This window comes from Muntiacus reevesi, chromosome 4 (genome assembly GCF_963930625.1).
Source record: "Muntiacus reevesi chromosome 4, mMunRee1.1, whole genome shotgun sequence".
In the NCBI taxonomy this organism is placed as follows: domain Eukaryota; kingdom Metazoa; phylum Chordata; class Mammalia; order Artiodactyla; family Cervidae; genus Muntiacus; species Muntiacus reevesi.
The window spans coordinates 40,550,906-40,572,573 of NC_089252.1; the positions used below are offsets into that span (position 1 = coordinate 40,550,906).

Here is a 21,668-nt window from a genome sequence, read left to right on the forward strand (position 1 = left end):
AAGTCTGATGTTCCCTCGTACCTTACGATTGTGGACAGGATATTCATTATTCATTCTTGACTCTACTAACTAAAAGTTGGGCAGCATTTCAATACTCTCCTCATGCAATTCTGCAGCCAACGCTCAGTGATCGAGGGGCTGTGCTTTATGGATTTCACTCTCCTCCTGTCTTATCCTCCCATCCAAACCCCCTCACCTCTGCCTTCATCAAAGGCACTGATGATGTCTTCTCCAGAAGAGGCTGGCTGGGAGTGAGAGGAAGAGGCAAAACTCAAAGGTTACTTTGTCTTCTTGTTCTTAAATTTTTTTAAGTTTTTTAAAAAATATTATTTATTTTTAATTGTACAATAAATGCTTTACAATGTTGTGTTGCTTCCTGCCATACAACAATGAGAATCAGCCAGATGTATACATATGTCCCTATCCCTCTAAAAGTGAATTTTTAATTTCATGTAATTAAAAATTCATGTAATTTCATGTAATTAAGTAATTTCATGAATTTTCGTGTCATCCTTGCTCAGGGGCCACGCTAATTTTCCCTGTATCATTACAGTTTTAGTATAAGTGCTGTCAAAGCGAGCTCTACTTTGTCTTCTTATCCCTGTGAGCTGAGAACAGAGGGACCATGAGCCTGAGGTCACCAAAATACACACGGTGACCATGAGGCTTCCGTCCAGACCTGCCATTGAAGGGGTGGCTCTTGGAAGAACCCACTCCCCACCCTCTGCTCCTGTTGCTGGTGGAGGTCACTGTGAGCCCCCACGAATGACCTGGATGTCACACAAATGCACACATGCACATGTGCACACACACTCTTCACACTACTGACTGGGGTCACACACGTGCTGACTTGGCTGTGTTTCCAAGCTTCTTCAACCTTTGCTCCCTCCTCAGCAGCCCCTGCCAACTCGTCATCCTTCAGAGTTCACGCAGAGGCCTCCTCGTCCGTTCAGCCTTCTCTGCTGCCTCCAAGGCTGGATTGGACATCTCTCCTAAGGGCACCCAGACTCCTGCCGTGAGAGTGTCTACACGCACCCAGTTGGCTGTACTGGAATCGGATGTTCCTGGGTCTTCACTACGTTGTCTTTACCTCAAGAGTCAGCACATGAGTTGTTGTTTTTGTCGTTGTTCAGTCACTAAGTCGTGTCCGACTCTGCGACCCCATGGACTGCAGCATGCCAGACTTCCCTGTTCGTCACCATCTCCTGGAGTTTGCCCAAGTTTATGTCCATTGAATCAGTGATCCTATCCAACCATCTCACTTTAAGTTGGTGTCCTGTAACTTAACTAATGATTGAACAGTGAGTGTGTGAACAGGTTTTGCACAAATACAACCCCTCAGAGGAAGGCCTTCTGCACATCTGGGGTTCAGTTCAGTTCAGTCACTCATTCGTGTCCAACTTTTTGCGACCCCATGAACCACAGCACGCCAGGCCTCCCTGTCCATCACCAACTCCTGGAGTTTACCCAAACTCATGTCAATTGAGTCAATGATGCCATCCAACCATCTCATCCTCTGTCATCCCCTTCTCCTCCTGCCATCAACCTTTCCCAACATCAGGGACTTTTCAAATGAGTCAGCTCTTCTCATCAGATGGCCAAAGTATTGGAGTTTCAGTTTCAACATCAGTCCTTCCAATGAACACCCAGGACTGCTCTCCTTTAGGATGGACTGGTTGGATCTCCTTGCAGTCCAAGGGACTCTCAAGAGTCTTCTCCAACACCACAGTTCAAAAGCATCAATTCTTCCCGCTCAGCTTTCTTTATAGTCCTACGCTCACATCCATACATGTGGGCTACCTGTAATGGGAAGCTCCCAGAAGGGATTCTCTGAATGGGTCTGTCCAACATCCTGGGCAAACAGCGAGCTTCAGTGAACTTAGCACCTCCACACCCATCACCACCTGGATCCCTGCGCGCGCGCACACACACACACACACACACACACACACACACACACACACCACTTCCTGGGCAACTGGTTTTCAGCCAAGCCTCTGCTTTAGGCCACACACCCACATACCACACGACTGTTGCTATGAAGTATGGACAGACAGATGGACTTAAATAACAGACGAACTGGCTTTCCTCTGTTCATGCTCTTTGGGAGCCACTACTTTTGAGTTCAGATCTGTGGTGTTCTATCTTTTTTAACACTGTTGACACTTTTCTTCATTCACACATCTCTTACTCTGCTTCCTTGCCAAGAATTTACTGTTTGTTTGGGACTTTCTCATTGGAGGCCTTCACTGAGAGTTTTAAAATCCTCCTTTCTTGGAAAATGTGCTCATTTTGCAAATTCCTACTTATCAGGTCCAAGAAACTCTGAAGCCAAGAATCATACAGTCTCAGCATTTCTGGGCTCTCTTTTGTGAAGCTATCAGAGCATTCTCCTCCCTTGTATATTTAACTCTGTTCCCCTCAACCTCCTGCAGGGGAGTTCCTCCCCTGGCAATTTCAAATTAGAGTTTTTTTCCTTCGTGTAACAAGATTAGGAATACTCTGTTCTTTTCTCTGTGATCTGTTAGTACAAGTGGCAGTCTGAGCAGAAACAGTACAAACTGCAACAGCCCCAGCCCAAGGCATTGGCTCCTCCACCTTCCTGCTGGAGTGCCCACCCACCCCTGGTCACCAAGGACTTCCTGGGTCTAAAATTGGCTTCATGAACTTCCCTGGTGGTCCAGTGGTAGGACTTCACCATCCAGTGCAGGGGGGTGTGGGTTTGATCCCTGTCAGGGAACTACATCCCACATGCCTCAAGGGTCAAAAACCAAAACATAAAAAAACAAAAGCCATATTGCAGTAAATTCAAAAAAAGACTTTAAAAAAATTGTCTATATAAAAAAAAATCTTTAAAAAATAAATAAAATTTATTTCAAGATCACATTCTTTTCTTTGCTGAAGGATACACAGCAGCTGGGACTCTGGTTTTTCAACAACGCAAACTCATCTCAGACTTTACAAAGCAAAGCAGCAAACTTCCAGGGACTAACCTGGAGCCTCAGAGACCAGATCAGAGCTAAGCCTCAGGCTCGGGGCGACGAGACCAGCCGATGCCATGTCCTCGCTCCTCTCCCTCCTCCCTGTTCCCTGGCGCATCCGGGCCTTTCCTTCTCCATGTGGGCCCCTCTGCTGCTCGGTCGGCCTGGCCACCACCTGTCCCATCCCTTCGTATCATGGGATGAGAGCACCCAGAAGAGATTGAGGCTCTAGATCTCTCCTTCCAAAATTCCTGAAAGAGACATTTATGTTAACCTGAACTGACCTCATTCTCAGGGCTAGATAAACACACAAGCCGGCTTGCAGGTGGCGTTACCTGATCGATACAGTAGTTTCCACAACAGTCATGTGAACATGGGTTGTAGGCAGCAACTTTAAGGGAGGGATTCCTGGGCAAACATTCTTGCTGGTCTCCATTACAGCTGCTGTTGATGAATCCTGGACAAAATAGTCTACCTCTGTGTCTCCACTATAGGTTATACTGTCAGTGGTGTTTTCTCTTCCTTCCTAGGCCTAGCTTATACCAACCCTTTTTTCCCTCACACACACACACACACACACACACACACACACACACACACATACATGATGGACAGAGTCTATTTCCAAATGCAGGCTCAAGAGCTGGTCTCAGGAAATCACTGCCTGAACCATGAGAGAATGAGTCAGTGTTATCAAGTGAAACTGTTTTTTTCTTAAACATCTAAGCAAAGGAAGTTCATTGGGAAATGCTAGCCCTTGACCTCTAACCAGTTAAATATTTTGTCTAAAACTTCATTAAATTCTTATCTTACCCAATAAGCTGACTTCATGATTTCTCTTGTAAAATATGCCTAACAGCCAATAGAGATAACAGTGTTTGTGATTTCTGGGACAGCTGCTTGTTCTTGCTCTTTTTCTCCATTTCCAGAACCACTTCTAGCCAGTCCTCCTTGGGCATAGTTAACCCGTCACAGTCAGAGGAAGTGGGCGGCATTTTGTCACCAGGGCAGAACCAGGGCTGAGAAACGCCTTATGTTAAGAGTAGGCTTAGACCATGTCTCTCAGCTCCTCCGTCTCCCACCATGAATTTCTAAATGATATGGATGGATTCTGATTCTGTACAGAAGAGACATTTCAAGAATGAAAGTAATCAGTGGCATCCTTGAAATCAAAGAAAGGAAACAAAGAGTGTTCACTAAACAAATGACTTTTAGCTTTTCTTTCACTTCAAAACTTCACGCTCCTCGTCCTGGACAATTGAAACCTCACTCCAAGTGATGAAACTATAGCCAACCAGGACCCTACGAGGCCTTCCCAGGACAGACCGCCACTCCATGCCCTTGCCTATCTCTGGTCTATAGAGAAATGTTAGCCTCCTAGGCCTCCCTTGAGATCCAGAGCATAAATTTAATCAGAGAAGTGAGAAAATGCAGAAAGAAGGGGAAAGAGTCAAGCAAGAAAAAATAATACTAGTTTATTCATTAAACAAATTCCAGGACCTTCACTTCCTCTTCAGTGTGTGCATTCTCAGTCACTCAGTTGGGTTTGACTCTTTTCGACCCCATGGACTGAACCCCGCCAGGCTTCTCTGTCCATGGGATTTCCCAGGCATTAATACTGGAGTGGAGTGCCGTTCTGTCCTCCAGGGGGGCTTCCCAACCCAGGGATAGAACCCACGTCTGTTGCATCTCCTGCATTGGCCAGCAACTTCTTTACTACTAGCACCACCTGGGAAGCCCTTCCTCCTCAAGGGCTGTAGATAATATTCTGAGCCATGTCCTTTGACTGTTATTTCCACAAGATGTCTCTTTAGAGGCAGTGCCATGAGTTCTAAGATGAAGTAAACTGATCACAAATTACGGTCAGGATGAAGGGGTGTGGGAGGGGCCTCACTGGCCAAGAGCCACCCTTTCATTCTGCAGGGGTCATTGGCCAGTCACCAGGGCCAGCCTGAGTCCATCAACCTCTCCTATAAATACCTGCCATCCAGATGGTAAGGATGTTTGTCAGGAAGTGGGTGTGTGCATCGGTGTGAGAGCTAGAGGCACTTCTGGGGAGTGAGAGGAAAAAGTGGTTGACGACATACCTGTGGGTTCCGATACAGAGATTATGAAGGAACTTTTATTTCTTACAGTCAGTAGGACACATCTCCCATGAATCACAGCTTTTTTCATCCTAATCCTTTTACTACACTATAAAAAGACCTTTGGAAATATTGCTTTTCAATAAATTGCAGTTTTTTCCTAAGCCTTAGTTACATTATTAAAAGAACTTTGGCCATAGGGAGATTTAAGGCTTTGGAAATTGGTAAGGGCTTTCTTAAAACCTGTGCGTGGCTTGCCAACAACCACCTGCCACAGTGACTCACTCCAGTGCCGTGGGCGTGGTCAGCACACAGGAGGGACAGCTCTCAGGGCAGGTGTGAACCAGGGCTTCTCTCTTGCAGAACCGACCATATGATGATCCTCGGGCATCATTTCCTGGGCAGAGCACCAGGGAGTGTAAAGGTGAAGACTAGACAGTGTGTCTCCGCCTCCGCCCCTCCCCATCAGTGCCCCGGTCCCTCCCCAGATGCTACCTGGCCCTGTTCCCCTGGTCACCTCACGCACCCCCCTGCCCTGCGGAGGCCTTTCCTGCCTGGACCACAATAGAACCTTCCTGCTCCGGTTACCCTGAATCTGTCTCCCTCCCTCTGGGCAGAGATGCTCTCTCTCTCCGGGTATCTGGAGCGTGTCCATCTAGCTTCCATCCCTGGGAGACCTGATCAGAGGCCTGGGAGACACCAGGGCTTGAGGTCGAGCTGGCAACCCCTCGTGGTGCAGTCCCTCCCACACCAGCACCAAGACCAGCCCAGCCTCCTGCTCCCTCAAGGCCCTGAATCCCAACTCACACACCTGCCTGAAGCCAACCTGGTCAGGCCTCACCCTACCCTCCTTTAAAAAATTTTTCTTTCATACTGGAGTAGAGTTGATTAATTACATGTGTTAATTTTGGGTATACAGCAAAATGATTCAGTTATACATATACACATGTCCATTCTTTTTCAGTCTTTCCCCACGTAAGTTACTACAGAATGTTGACTAGAGTTCCCTGTGCTATAACAGTAGGTCCTTCTTGGTTATCTATTTTATCCAAGCAGCGTGTCTATGTGTTAATTCCAAACTCCCAATCTATCCCTCCCTCTCCCCAACCCTTTCCCCCTGATAACCATAACTTTGTTCTCTGTGTGTCTGTTTCTGTTTTGTGATTAAGTTCACCTGTATCGTTTCTTTTAGACTCTGCATATAAGTATTACTGTATCATATTTGTCTCTCGTCCTGCCCTCTCTCCTCCCCCACCTCATATCTGCTCACACTGACATGCTATTTCCAGCCCCCAGGATTCCTAAACCAATACACAAATACATATGCGTCCAAGTTCCCCTTCCCCTAACACTCTCAGAAGTGAAATAAAAGTAAGTCTAGTTCTCTGCCATGGTGGAAAGTGCTAGACACTTGCGATGCCACAGAATTCAGAGAGACAAATGAACCTGTCCTGACATGATACCCGAGAGTATCTGGGAACTGAGGTCTGACAGCAAAGGAGGAAGCACCCGGCCTTTCCCCGCAGCCAGAGGGGAGCCTGATCCTACAGAGAAGAGAGAAAGCCAGAAACAGCAGCACAGAAAACCCAAGACAGCTCATCTCCCTGCCAGAGTCCCTGCCTGGTGCCCACGAGGAGGCCCCATCTAATGAGAAGGTTCCACGGTGATACCCTCAGTGGAGACCTGTCAAAAAGCCAGTTCCCCCTGCCTCCTCCCCAGGCTGCTTCTGGTTACAGTGTCCCCTGCAGAGCACCTCCCCCAAGGCCTAACTGCCACCTCTCCAGACTCTGCTCGACTCCTCTCGACATTCCTTTTAATATTTCATGGCTCTCTTGAAAGAGGGAGGAGCAGCGTCTGTCTGTGCATGCTCCTTTTAATCGATTTGTTATGGCAATTACAATTTTTTTTTTTTACTCCAGAGGATGGTAAGGATACTGCTGCTTCCTGGAAAGGGAGTGTTTTGGAAGAGGGTGAAATGCCACTTGGCGCCACTTGTGGGGTCTCCCTGGAGACGCCCCTGCATCTCTGGAAAGCCAGGGTCCTTCCAGCCAAGGAGCTGATGGCTAAGACCTTGTCTGAGATGAGCAGAGGAATTGTTGGGCTCATTCAGTAGTGGCTGAAGAGGAAGTTAGACAAGGGAGTATCGGGTCACAGGCTTCCTTCTAGAGAAGGTGCAGAGAAAGACCTGTTTCCGTGAATGTGGACTGTGGCTTCCCTCGGTCACACAGAATACACGCTGAGCTGTGGACTCCAGCCCCGTCTGCCAACAGCCAGGGAGCTGTTCATCACAGCACATCTGATGTTTTCTTCAAGTTTTCACTCCCACATGTGGGAATGACTGTTGCAAGTAACACTGATTAGAGCTTCCCTGGCGGCTCAGTGGTAAAGAATCTGCCTGCAAATCCAGGAGACTCGAGTTCAATCCCTGAGTCAGGAATATCCCTCAGAGAAGGGAATGGCAACCCACTCCAGTATTCTTGACTGGAGAATTCCATGGACAAAGGAAACTGATGGGCTACAGTCCATGGGGTCTCAAAAGAGTCAGACACAACTTAGCAAATACAATAGCAACAACAATATTGATTAATTTTACATTGTTATACTCCAGAAACTTCATAAATTCAACATGGAAATAATATCCAAAATAGAATTGGATATCCAAATATCTAAAAGTTGACTAAAAAAATATCAGGTAGAATTATGCTAAATTAAACTTGCAAGCATTTCATCTTTCCCTTCTTCCCTCCTTCCTTCCGAAGGTGACATGATACAACCTGGGTTTTCACATGGTCACTATTGCTGCTCTGAGGTCAAACCACAGAGACTGTTCCCATCACACTTGTAACCACTGTCAATTTTTAAATGTTCAATGAATAACCTGTGTCAAAGCACATAGTGGTGACTCTGGACAGTATCTGAAATTATATAACATAGAGTCACTTTGAAGGAACTGGGGCATAAAACAAAACTATGACTTTTCTGTAAAAACAAAACAGCCCCCATCCCAGCTTTTTTCCAAAGCATAGCAAAGATTTGATTAACCTGCGGAACGTGGAGTGCTGATTAATTGAATTTTCTGATGAACTGATGGGTTAATCTGATGGAAAAACAGAGGAAAATGAAAACCATCCATGTTCCTGTCTTATTAAGAAAGTGTATAATATGCAATGCAGATCACTTTGATGATAGTATCTTCTTCCTGCTTCAAGTCATTGTCAGAAATACCTGCAGGGAGAGACAGATGGTGCACGGGCTGGGCTGATGGACAGATAGGCCTGGGGGCCACGAGGGAAATTCAGGGGAGGAAGGACCTGGGGGACATGAGGGGAGGGCAGGGACACTGGACAGTTCTTCTGCAGAATCAGCTCCTTCAGCTGAGTTAGACAGTGAGATTCTGAGCCACCTGGAAATGAGAGGAGATGCTCTCAGATAGAAGTCTCCAGAGTCCACATCCTCAGCCAGGATTAGGGAGTGGGGGTCTGGCATCATGGGATGGGGGGATGAGAGGAGTGGGGGGTGGGGGGGATGGGGAGGCAGAGGGACCCTTGCTGTCTTCCTCTCACAGCGACTCACTCATCCACCGGTACATCTCACTGTGGTCGACTCGCACCCTGCATCTGCAAGACTGTCCCTCACAAGATAAACTTGTTCTCAAGGAAAGATCTAGACCACTGGCCCAATCACCCCCAAACACAGGACGATCTTTCCCAGAGCTCCCGTTCTGTTACTAATTTAACTCTCACCAGACACTGACATCTGACACTGAGAGTATGTGAATGCTTGGTTTTTCTCCCGAGGGACCGGGTTCTTCTTGCTCCCTGCCGACCCCCAGCAGGAAGGCAGCGGAGCCCCGAGATTCGGAACCTGGAATCACACTCCCAGGCTCTGAGCAGCTGAGCAGGCACCAGGCAGCAGGTCAGCCCCCTTGGCCCCGGGACACAGCGGGTGTGATGACAGGTCGCGAGCTTGCACGGCTGCTCAGATGGAAGTGACAGAAAGTATCCTGGTGACAAGCTATAGCTGCATTTACTCTTGGTTCCCTAGTAAGCAGGTTCCTCTAGCCATCAGTCTAACAGATCTGGGCCGTGGAGTTGGGTGAATTGGAACCAACACAGGCCTGGATATGAGGAAAAACATCAAATGCACTATTCGTGGAGCATGCCTTTCAGCCCCCTGCTGGTCCACCCTGATGTCCAGGCCAGGCAGGGGGACAGGGTGACCTATGGGCTTCTGCTCCCCAATAACCCCAGGAGGCCTGACCAGAACATTGAGACTCGAATACATGCTCAAGATTATCTTTCCTAATTTTTCCTACTTTGTGGGATTTTCAGCTAGAAATCAAGAAAGCGGGACCCTTTGGAGATGCTGTGTCAATGGATTCCATGTCTAACCCACAGAAGAAGCCACTCACAGTCCACGCCACTGTCCAGGGGGACTTGGCTGCCCCATCGGCACCTTCATTTCTCCTCCTAAACTTTCCTTGCTTGACTTCTCAGCCGTGTAAACCAACGACAGTTTTAGGGCCGAGCAGGGAGGAGGCAATGTTGATGCTGAGAGTAGACGGGTTCGATGACCAGGGCGGCGGGTGTAGCGGGTGGAGGTCATGTTATCCTGCCTTTCTGACTACACAGAGAGGCGTTGGAGTTTCACAGATCACCCAGATTCTAAAATCAAACTCAGGCGTTAACTGTTAGCAACCTTGTTTGCTACCTCTGTTCTCCAGGTAGAGCATAAGCAAAATACAGAAGGATTTTCAGTTTTTATTCCCTGTGTGTACACAGCCCCGGAAACCAAACTTCAGGCCAGAGCTACAGTGAACACTAGTGGTGCGGGGGCCTCACGTGGCAGAAAAGCCATCCTATTTACATCTCATAAAAGCAGATTAATCCACATGCTGGGTGTCTATTTACACAGTAAATAGCAGTACACGTTTTTACCAATTTTCCACCATTAAAACACCAAGCAAATAATCTTCTGATTGTATTGCTCTTCATCCTTGGGAACTATGGCTTACACCCACTGAATTTTCAGGAAATTGAAAGAGTGAAAAGTTGGCCATTTGTCTAAAATGAGAGTGTGTTTAAAAAAAGAGAGAGAGGGAGAGAAGAAAAGGCTCCCCAGAGACTATTTTAATGCTGTTGAGCATTTAGTAAGAAAACATTCCAAAATAACCAACATCTGTGGAACTGTGGAGCCTACAAAGCTGTCACTTAATTTCAAAGGAGAAACTGGCTGAATCCAGGAGACGACACAGCACAGTGCCCAGCCGCGCCTTCCTGTTCAATGTCGGCGTTAAAAATTCAGACACATCATTGTGAATCGCTTCTACTGGCAGCGTGTTCATTGCAGAGGGTTTGCTCTTAACTGCTTTTCTACTGCCAGCTGGGCGAGATGGCTGAGTTTTCCCTGGTGTGTCCATGATGAAACTGGAGGCCCTGCCTGCAAGGGTTCCAACCAGCTAAGATCATGTTTGGGGAGAAGCCAAGTGCAGACGCAGCATTCTGCCTCCAAGGTCACTAAAGCGCAGGAAGTTCAGAGAGACGTTCCAGGGAAGGACAGAGTCTCAGGGTCGTCAAAGGATGCCCAGGTCAGGCGGCTCAGGTCCCACGAGTGTGGGAAGGCTCCAGAGGCCAGGAAGGCCAGTGGGTCCAGGGAGGAGGCTCCAGGCTCAACTCTCCTGCGCTGCTGGCCTCCACGTTCTTTCTTTTGGGAGGCTGTCAGTGAAGATGTGCTAATTTGGTTTTGTCTTCTGACAATATTCCATATCTTTCTTCCAGAAATCCTCATTAAAATAAAATAGCACTGCAACTTTTCCAAAACTTTTTCCATATTTTTGTCTCACTCTCATAACAACATAGAAATAAATGCAGGGGGCTTATCTCCTCCAAGAGGCTCCCCACCAGGCACCTGCAGAACAGAACAGACTGATTTAATACCCCAACCTTGGCCTCAGGACTACACAAGGGGACTCCAGGCCACAGGCACCATCCCTGTCACTCTGCTCACACTGCTCAGATGGGAGTACAAGTCTGCAGGACTCCAAATTCAGGTTTGAAAGCAGAAAGAAACTTGTAAAGCAAAACAGAGTAGATGCAAGCCTAGAGACAGTGGCAAAAAATCTCAAACACAGACTCTAAAGCCCCCCACCAAAAGCAAACTTAAAAACGGAGTTATCAGTGGTGAAGAGGCATCTTCCCATGTAGAGAAGTGGTGCCCAGGATGGATGCTGGGAGCGGAGATATTCCACTGGCACTGCTCTGGGAACAGCTCACGTCGCTGGTGTCTGGGCGAGGGGTTGGCACATTTTTTCCCGTAAAGATGCGTATTCTGGGGCTCTCTGGCTCTCACAGTGGCGTCTGCCCCACTCCAATCGCAGCGAGGGGGCAGCCATGGGAAACACGTAGACAAAGGAGCCTGACTGCGGAGCGTCGTGTTTCTCCTCAAGATGAGGCAGACGCCAGATGCAGTGTGTGCCTCATGAAACCCCTTATTCATGCCTTTCATCCTTCAATCAGTGACACTGCCAAGAACAGCTTGAATTAAATTTTGGAGGATCATCGTTCAGCTTCATAAGGCCAGCACATTGGGTGAAATCTTTATTGGAAGACCAAAAACATTTGTGATTTTTTATTTTTTTTATTTTTTAAAAAGATAATATTGAACGATTATCATTTATTAGCATATTCATATGCTGCTGCTGCTAAGTTGCTTCAGTCGTGTCCAACTCTGTGCGACCCCATAGACAGCAACCCCCCGTCCCTGGGTTTCTCCAAGCAAGAATACTGAGGTGGGTTGCCATTTCCTCCTCCAAGGCATGAAAGTGAAAAGTGAAAGTGAAGTCTCTCAGTCGTGTCCGACTCGTAGTGACCCCATGGACTGCAGATCAGACCACCAGACCAGGCTCCTTCATCATGGGATTTTCTAGGCAAGAGTACTGGAGTGGGGTGCCATTGCCTTCTCCGTATTCATAAGCACTTACTAATATTTAGCACGTGGTGGTGGTGGTGGTTTATTTGTTCAGTCATGTCAGACTCTTGCGACCCCATGGACTGTAGCCTGCCAGGCTTCTCTGCCCATGGGATTCTCTAGGCAAGAGTACTGGAATGGGTTGCCATTTCCTTCTCCACATTTGTGATTTTTTAAAATCTTCCACTGAAATCTAACCTTTGTCAGAGAACTCTCTACAAAAGTTGTTTTCACCATGAAGGAGCTGCCATCCTGGTTGACTAGGATCAAAGATTTGAGCTTACAAGTACCTCTGACTTCAACAGTATGTGAACCATGAACTTCCAGATGTTCAAGCTGGATTTAGAAAAGGCAGAGGAATCAGAGATCAAATTGCCAACATCCGTTGGATAATTAAAAAAGCAAGAGAGTTCAGAAAGACATCTACTTCTGCTTTATTGACTACGCCAAAGCCTTTGACTGTGTGGATCACAACATACTGTGGAAAATTCTTAAGAGATGGGAATACCAGACCACCTGATCTGCCTCCTGAGAAATGTGTATACAAGTCAAGAAGCAACAGTTAGAACTGGACATGGAACAACAGATTGGTTCCAAATTGGGAAAGGAGTACATCAAGGCTGTATATTGTCACCCTGCTTATTTAACTTATATGCAGAGTACATCATGAGAAATGCTGGATTGGATGAAGCACATGCTGAAATCAAGATTGCTGGGAGAAATATCAATAATCTCAGATCTGCAGATGACACCACCCTTATGGCAGAAAGCGAAGAAGAACTAAAGAGCCTCTTGATGAAAGTGAAAGAGGAAAGTGAAAAAATTGGCTTAAAACTCAACATTCAGAAAACTAAGATCATGGCATCTGGTTCCATCACTTCATGGCAAATACATGGGAAAACAATGGAAACAGTGAGAGACTTTATTTTCTTGGGCTCCAAAATCACTGCAGATGGTGGTTGCCGCCATGAAATTAAAAGATACTTGCTCCTTGGAGGAAAACCTATGACCAACCTAGACAGCATATTAAAAAGCAGAGACATTACTTTGCCAACAAAGATCCATATAGTTAAAACTATGGTTTTCCAGTAGTCATGTTTCGATGTGAGAGCTGGACCATAAAGAAAGCTGAGCACCAAAGAATTGATGCTTTGAACTGTGCTGCTGGAGAAGACTCTTGAGAGTCCCTTGGACTACAAGGAGATCCAACTAGTCCATCCTAAAGGTAATCAGTCCTGAATATTCATTGGAAGGGCTGATTCTGAAGCTGAAACTCCAATACTTTGGCCACCTGATGCAAAGAACAGACTCATTGGAAAAGACCCTGATGCTGAGAAAGATTGAAGACTGGAGGAGAAGGGGACAACAGAAGATGAAATGGTTGGATGGATCACTGACTTGATGGATATGAGTTTGAGTAAGCTCTGGGAGTTGGTGGTGGAAAGGGAAGCCTGGCGTGCTGTAGTCCATGGGGTCACAGGTTTGGACACGTCTGAGTGAGTGAACTGAACTGTACCTCTGACTTCAGGCAGTCTCCTAGAGCTGTAATTTCTACATCTAACTGCTGGTTTTAGAACAAGAAACCAAGTTACCTCATGGGTTGATTTCCAAAATATATATAAATGATTTTCCTAGGGTATTATAAAGGCCTGAGTTTGTTTACCAAGAACTCCTAGATGAGTGCAACCTTTTCCTATCATTAAGAAGGAACTGAAGAACCCTAGTGAACCAGACTTGGGGCTTCTAGTGGTTTGGTTTTTATCTTGTAATTTTGTTTTTTTCTTCTATGGCTAAGCCGTGTTTCAAATGATTGCAGTTGATGCATTTCTATGTTATTTAAATCTCAGATTGAGAACAATTTAAACATTTCTTGCTTTAAAAAAAATGAATACAAAATCAAGAACAATCTTGAAAATAAGAATATGTATTTTAAATAGCTACCTTAATGTTGATGCATTCAGTTAAACACAGTTATTCTTAAAAGCTCACATACACAAAACAAAAAACTGCAAAGTATAAAATTAAGTTCTCTAAGTTCTCTGCATTTTACAGATTACCTAGAGTGTTGATTCCCATTGCCTATTTCCATGAAAAATAAATTTATCAAGAAAAACACAAACCTGCCTTCACTACTTTAATCCATACTTGAGAAGCTCCCATTCACTTCACTTTCACTTTTATGAATCTACTTGAATTGACTTTTGGTTAGTACCAAATGTTGCTGTGGAATGTTTCCCAAAGAAGTTTTTTTTTTTTTTTTTTTTAGGTGAGACAGCCGATATTAAATACTACAATATCACTAACTCAGGCAATTTTTCCCCAACAAGTAACAGGATCAATTTAAAACATCCTGAATAATGGCTTCGGTCTTTACTTAAACCTTTCAAAAACAGAAAGAAATGTATTTATAAGAATATGTCAGTTTTAACAAGATGTATGGCATACCTCCTAATTTGATCTTTCTTAGAGCTCAAACTAGAGAATTTTTCAGGATTTGAAACTTGGGAACAGGCTTTCAGAAGTTTCAGTTGTTAAATAATTTAAAGGGAATCCTAAACTGTGCCTAACCCACCTCTGGAACATAACTGAAGCCCATGTGTCTAGAAGCCTTGGGGGCAGCACCTCATGACCTGGGAACCAGTGGAATTACTTATTTGTTAGTTGATTCCTTCCTGTTTGAACTTCTTTGCTTTCAGGGATATTTTTCTTTGGATGATGGTAGCAGAACAAAATGATATGCATGACAAAGGGTTTTAACACATAATGATCCCCACCAACAGGGCCACTGGGGTGGGGGAGAGTGGACAGAGGTTCCCTGGACCCACACACTGCCTTCTCAGCGTGGTTCTGTAGCCCCTTCCACTCAGTAGGTTCTGCAGTAGGTTCTGCAGCCCCTTCCACTTCACCATCAAACAGAGAAGGCTGAAAAGAGCTATCAACTGTCTCCTGCTGCTGGAAGTTGTAGGTTAAGAAATGAAGTTCCTGGGAACCAAATCAGGAAAAGCGTAGCATCATCAGGCAGCACTCCTAAACCACATGCTCCGCCTTTAAGACTTTGAACAAAATGTGTCCACTACCACGTCCCTGTAAGACACGTCCTCTTAGTCACCAAGTCATTTTCTAGTAAACTCTCTAGTGAAACTTGGTCTCCACCTTTTCATCCACTGAGAGCCTTGACGTCTAAAGGAAGCATCATTTTGCAAGTCAGGGGTCAAAGGCACGGTGTGAAGAGGGCTGAGGCCAAGGGTCAAACCTCATGAGTACAACCTTGCTGCCTTAGAGCTAGATGTCTTTAGGCAAGTCCCCTAGGGACTGAGTTGTCTGCAAGAAGGGCCACTTCCTATAGTCTCTATGAGAAATCTTAGTTGTGGAAGCTACTAAAGACCTGTGTATTAATTGTCCACCCGAGATTTTATAGCCAAACAGACAACACAGCACAACAAGCTCATGCACGATTTCAGCCTTTTTAGAGCAGAGAGGTCGGCACCTTCCACACCCACTACCCAGTACTGACCTGTCTACAGGGACTGTCTCCACAGCAAGAGGTCATCAGGAAGTGTCCCTGGGCCCGGATGGAGGTAAGAGAAAGCCCTGGTCATGAGAAGAGGAAAATATATTAATAATTCTGAGTGAGTTTTAATGTTTTGGATTTTAGGATGCAGCCATGTACAATATTTCTTGAACACACCTGTTGTCTCCTTGGCCGAATGACTTTTCTCCTCCCAGAAGAAGGGTAAGAGGGGTCTGGGGGGAGTGAACCATTAAGCCAGAAATGGTTCATCTAGTTCCTTGAAAATAAAAGACAAGCTATGTCCTCAAGGGGCACTGTCAAAGGAAATAAATATTTTGCAAAGATGGTCCTTTTTTTTTTTTTTTAACTCTAGCCCTTATTTTATTTTCTTTAAAGAAGCAAACATGAACCATATAATCACAGCATACAGAAGTAGATGACGATGACTCCTACGAGGGAAAACGTAGGCACTGGTGTGTGTTTATTGGGGCATCTGATCCAATGTAGGAGCCCCAGGAAAGCTTCCAGCAGAAACAGCCCTAAGCTGAGACCAGAAGGTGGTATTAATACATAGTGGGGGGGCGGGGGGGAAGATTGGCAGAGGCTCAGAGCAAACTGAGGAAGGGGAGTTGAGACCCCGGTGGGAAGAGGAGGAGGAGAGGGGCCATGACAGGGAGGGTCACCCGTGGGACAAGGCCTTGGGAAGCAGTGCTGGATGGGGTCAGACCACCATGAACTCACCCTTGGAGATTTAGGAGCCAGCTCTCCTAAGGTACTCATGTACCTGGGGGCACAAAATAGAGTGCTTGGGGGGAGGTGCCCGAACCTCAGCTGACATCCCCCCACTGTGAGCTCCACCTGAAAATAGGAAAGGCTCGGCTCTCTTCCCACGGAACAAGGACAGACACACATCCCCTCCACCCCCCGCGTGTGCGTCGGGCACTGTCACACAGCTCAGAGGTACAGGCATGTTGGTTTAGCTTCCCGTGATGCATCAGTGGCCGCGTGTCCCCACAACTTACCAATCGTATCATCTAGATTTAATCGATAAACCACAGACTGAAGACGAATGTCATGATACAAGCTCAAGAAAAATGAGGGACTCATACTCCTAACAGGAGCCACGTGTGCAGGTAAGAATAGTCATCATTTCATTTTTATGTGGACCTTTACAAATTTCATTTAAAATGTACAGGACCTGGAAAACAGAATGCTCTCAGGCTTACAAGGAAATACATCAATCCACAGAGTGTTTTAAAACATTTTGTCAACAGTGAAGTTTCATTAAAATTGCCCGTGGACATTGATGTAGATGGCCAATCCATACCTGGGAGAAGGCATCCCACCTGGCCTCACTGACCGGCTCTCCTGCCCTCCACACCAGGAGCTCTGGCATACATAGGTGACAAGTGTGACCGCAACAGTCACTGTGGGACAAGGAACTCAAACAATGCCTGGGGTAAACCACAACGTGACTGTCTGGAGGAATCCCCCTGCTGCCCGGATCTTCCCACGCAGGCACGACAGCAGCAGGACACCCTCCACATCCTTGGCCGTGGTCAGCCACCGGCCACCCTGAGGCAGGCCTGCTGCTCACCTTCGCTGGATGATCACCAAGCTCCATGATGTCTCTGTGATGCCTGCTCCTTGATTTGGCTCCCGGAGCTCTGCAGTCTGAAGTCTTACCTTGTTCTGGGTGGAAACCATGTTGATCACAATTGTTGCTTCTATTCTACACCCTGAATTCACTGGCCTTCATCCAAACCAAACCTCGGCCCCAGTTTCCTCAATATTTGGCCCATGTTTAAAGCCTCCCAGCCAGCCTGGCTTGGATCTCAAGTCTCTTTACGCACATGGTACACAGCTCTGCTTTTAAAACCAGCAAGCCCGCCATTGACCACTCAAGAATCCAATAGCCTTGCCCAACTCTGTTGTATTTTCAGTACTGTTTGTTTAAAAGAAGAAAAAAGATTGCTTTGTGACTCAAATCACCTAAGCTTACTAGGACCTGAATGATCTGGGCAATCTTTTTCAAGGCTGCAACAGCTAGTCATTGTAGGTTGAGCTGTGTATTCTGACACATGGAGAATATTAACAGAAATCTTCCCACAAAGTTTCTTTTAGAGTTTAATGCTGCAATTTGCTAAAGTTCTCCCTCACTTTGTGTAGAAAAGATCATGGTCCCTTTTTAAATAAAAATACTTTAATGCTTTCCACATATTGCTTTTGTAAGAAAAAAATGCATACCTTTTTTTCAAAAAAAAAAAAAAAGGAGGAACAGCATTTGTATGTGGCAGGGCGTCATGTAGTTTGAATCCTGACATCACAGAGTTAACGCCACCTGTGAAAAATGTTGATTCTGTGAACATGTTAGCACTGTACGTGTGGGAGGAACACACCGTGTGTCTTACACTTTATGAATATTACACCGGAAGTACACCTGAAAGATGGCATCTCTCTTCCACGGGAGTCCCCAGACTTGACTTCCTCTCCAGATGCAAGGCAAGTATGCCTAAATCCATGTGTTGATTCTCCATCAGCCCTGAGCACACCCTCCCTCAGATACACAAGAGAGAAAGGCTGCAGTTGTTTTCCTTTCCTAATAGTTATCACAGCACCAGGGAGATGTAAGCAGGAGATGCTGGCGTTCTGAGCTCTGGCCAGAGTCAGATCAGGGACAGGAAAGGTGTGGGGTGTGGTGGAGATGGGGGGGCTCTTGTACATGTGCAGGGGCTGAGGCAGGGCTCGGCCAGCCGCTGGGTTCAGCCTGCAGTTTAGAGGTGAGGGGCCGGGATAAACAGTGAAAAACAGCGAGGTGTTGTTTTAGGGATGGAGGCTGCCAGGCCACCTGGCCAGAGAAGTGACGTCTTGAAGCACAAGCAAGAAAAACAGAAAAGGAAGAGGCTGGGCACGTCCACGTGTGCTACAACTACAGGCAAATACCGCTTTAAACAGAGACTCGGGAACAGGGGTGGGAGCAGCGCCTGCCTTAGCCTCCGAGGTGGTCCATCTGCACAAACCCAGCCTCACTGCCCATTGCTCAGCCCCGGCTCACCTCGTGATGCAGGGCATGACTAGACCTCAGCCCGTTCTCCTGGGTGAAGTTCCCGGGGTGCCGTTCTAAACCAAGGCTTTTGTGGGTTTTGAAGCCAAGTTTCATGTTCATAAATCAGGTAGCAAGTCAAAAGGCTGATTTCTAAATTCCCTGAGGGATCCCTGAAGGAGTTCAACCCCTGGAAGGTGAACTGGAACATGTCCTGGTTAATTCACAGGCTCATCTCACTAACTCCATTTATTTATTTAACAAGTGCAGTTCATGAATCTAAGGCACCATGGATCCCCATGTGCACCCTTATTTCACAGTCCTCTAAGGAAAATACTAGGTTATACTGTCAACAACAGTGAAAGGCATCAGTGGAAAAATGCACACTGATTTACTTTTTTCTTTTTTTAAAATTTTATTGAAATATAGTTGATTTACAGTGTTGTGTTACTTTCAGATGTACATCAAAGTGATTCAATTATTTATATAATTGAAAAAATTTTCAATCAATAAAAAGAAAAACATAAATCAGTGTGCATTTTTCAGTTTGTTTTCCTTTCCTGATGTTTATCACAACACCGAGGAGACGGCTTTTTAAAAATCCTCTTCCATTCTAGGTTATTACAAATTACTAAGTAAAGTTCCTCGTGCTATACAGCAGGTCCTTGTTGGTTATCTACCATGTATATAACAATGTGGACAAACTTGTGCCGGGTGATATATTAACCCAGGGTGTTTGCAAAAGTCTCTTTAAAAGAAAGGCTGTTTACAAATTGAGTTGCTAGATGTTCCCTCTTAGACATATTCTCAATTCACACCTCATAGGTGCATGGAGGCACCAGTTTTTCTGAACGGTGAAGACCTATGACAAGGATGTGGATAACAGACCAGAACATGGAAATGAGGACTGTCCTGAACATTCGAGCTGCCCGACCCCAGACGCCAGTTTTCAATTGTTGAGTACAGTCCCCTAATCTGAATCTCTAAAAAACACTTTAAATATTGTTTTCAACTTTGCCTTTCTTTCCAGGATATGGTGACACTAGTGAAATACGTGTTTCCTTTCTTTTACTTAAGGGGACTGAGTTTTCTCTCTTTTTTTTTTTTTTATCTTTTTTTTTTTTTTTTAATCTTTTTTTTTTTTAATATTATTTTATTAGTTGGAGGCCAATCACTTTACAACATTTCAGTGGGTTTTGTCATACATTGACATGAATCAGCCATATAGTTACACGTATTACTTAAGGGGACTGAGTTTTCTCTATTAAAATGTAGTCACAAGACCACCACAGCACCGCCCACCCCACTCCACCCTCTCACATACACTACCACTCTCTCTGGTTAGTGGACTGAAAGGTAGGGGCCGAGGTGGAGGGGTCAGGGCAGGGTCTGGCAGGGGTCAGCATGTATGACTCCACACATAAGAGTGAGATAAATTTTTCCATTTAATCATCAGAAATAACATTTCATGAGTTGCTATGCCTCAGAGTACAAATACACTGACTTGAGTGTATCCTACTTTATACCTGAATGGTAATTTTTATTTTTTATACCTCCCTTTATAAAATTAAAGAAAAGGGAATGTAGGCAGTTTGCATAAATGCATATCTGTTTTAACAAAATTTAAAATTAAAGTGATGAGAAAGCAATAAAGTAATGATAGCAAGGAAGCAACAATAAAGATAAAACCCAACTCATGGTGTGAGGTCTTTTATTTATAATTTATGACTAGTCTAGTTTTTTTTAAAGGCTCTGAGCATTTTGGCCACTGATTAAAAGAAGAAAATAATAGTTAGACGACTTGAAATGCCTGAAAGAAAACGCTCACCCACGGTCAAGGGTTAATTAGAAAAGCCCCTTGTACACATGGCAGACACAGAAAGCCTGTCATGTGGCACATGCAAGCGCGCTAAGTCGCTTCAATTGTGTCCAACTCTCTTCGACCCCATGGACTATAGCTTGCCAGGCTCCTCTGTCCATAGGATTTCCCAGGCAAGAGTACTGGAACAGGTTGCCATTCCCTTCTCCAGGGCATCTTCTTGACCCAGAGACAGAACCCATGTCTCTTGCATTAGCAAGTAGATTATTTACCACTGAGCCGCCTGGGAAGATCAGGACACTGGAGGGTCACCTTTAAAAGTTTTCAGTCATCATCTACATTCTCAAGGCAGTTATGGCAATTAGATAAAATGGCAATTTTATCCCAATAGAATTATATGTGAATGCCTGACAGCACCAGAATGATGGACATGCCTCCCCCTTTGAGGGGAGTGAAGTCCACAGCCCTTAATGGGGGCCCTGCCACCTGAGAGCAAGTCCAAAAAAGCTAACCCACAACCGCCCTTCTGACAAGCCCCAGAAACCCATTTTTTTAGAGGTGACATAAACAACCAGGAATCTTTAAAATCAAGAACAAACACCCACCTTGTAATTGAAAAAAAATCAATAAAGCTGTCATAGAGTATTTGACACCGAGCAGTAAAACTGCCTGATGCTCTCACCAAGATAGAACAGTTTAAAAGTGTGTTTCCAGGGAACTCAGGGAGTTGAACTCAAAAGCAATAAAATGCTGGCAGAAGTCTAACCAAAATGCTGTCTAACATAATTGATATAATTGGGTAATATTGTCAACTGACCCTTAAAGCCTAATTAATAACATAGAAACACTTTTTAATCTTCATCTGAAAGAATGCCTTTGCTGTTGTCCTCTGTGAATAAGAAAGTCACTCAAAAGAGAGGCATTTCCTAAGTGAGCTAAAAAACATGAAAACCTTAAAGAAGGTAAGATTTGACCATCTTACGATTTAAAGGCTTCGTATGGGCTTCCCTGATGACTAGGTGGTAAAGAATCTGTCTGTATTGCAGGAGACGTGGTGATGGGAGTTTGATCCCTGGGTAAGGAAGATCCCCTGGAGGAGAAAATGGCAACCTCACTCCAACAATTTCGCCCAGAAAATCATTTCAAAAATTAAAAGACAAATGAAACAGTGGGAACTTAACATTTTAAAAAGATTAACCTTAATTTAAATTTTCCAAAAATAAATTTTAAAAGGCAAACATATAAAAATGAACAAAGGCCAAAA

At 45.2% G+C, this 21,668-nt stretch overlaps 1 non-coding gene across 1 annotated transcript; it reads right to left on the minus strand.

Moving 5' to 3' along the window:
- Positions 1–476: 476 nt before the first annotated feature.
- LOC136168048 (U6 spliceosomal RNA) lies at positions 477–583 on the minus strand. The gene has a single exon (XR_010663211.1). It is a non-coding gene; the product is annotated as a U6 spliceosomal RNA (small nuclear RNA).
- Between the last annotated feature and the right edge of the window lie 21,085 nt (positions 584–21,668).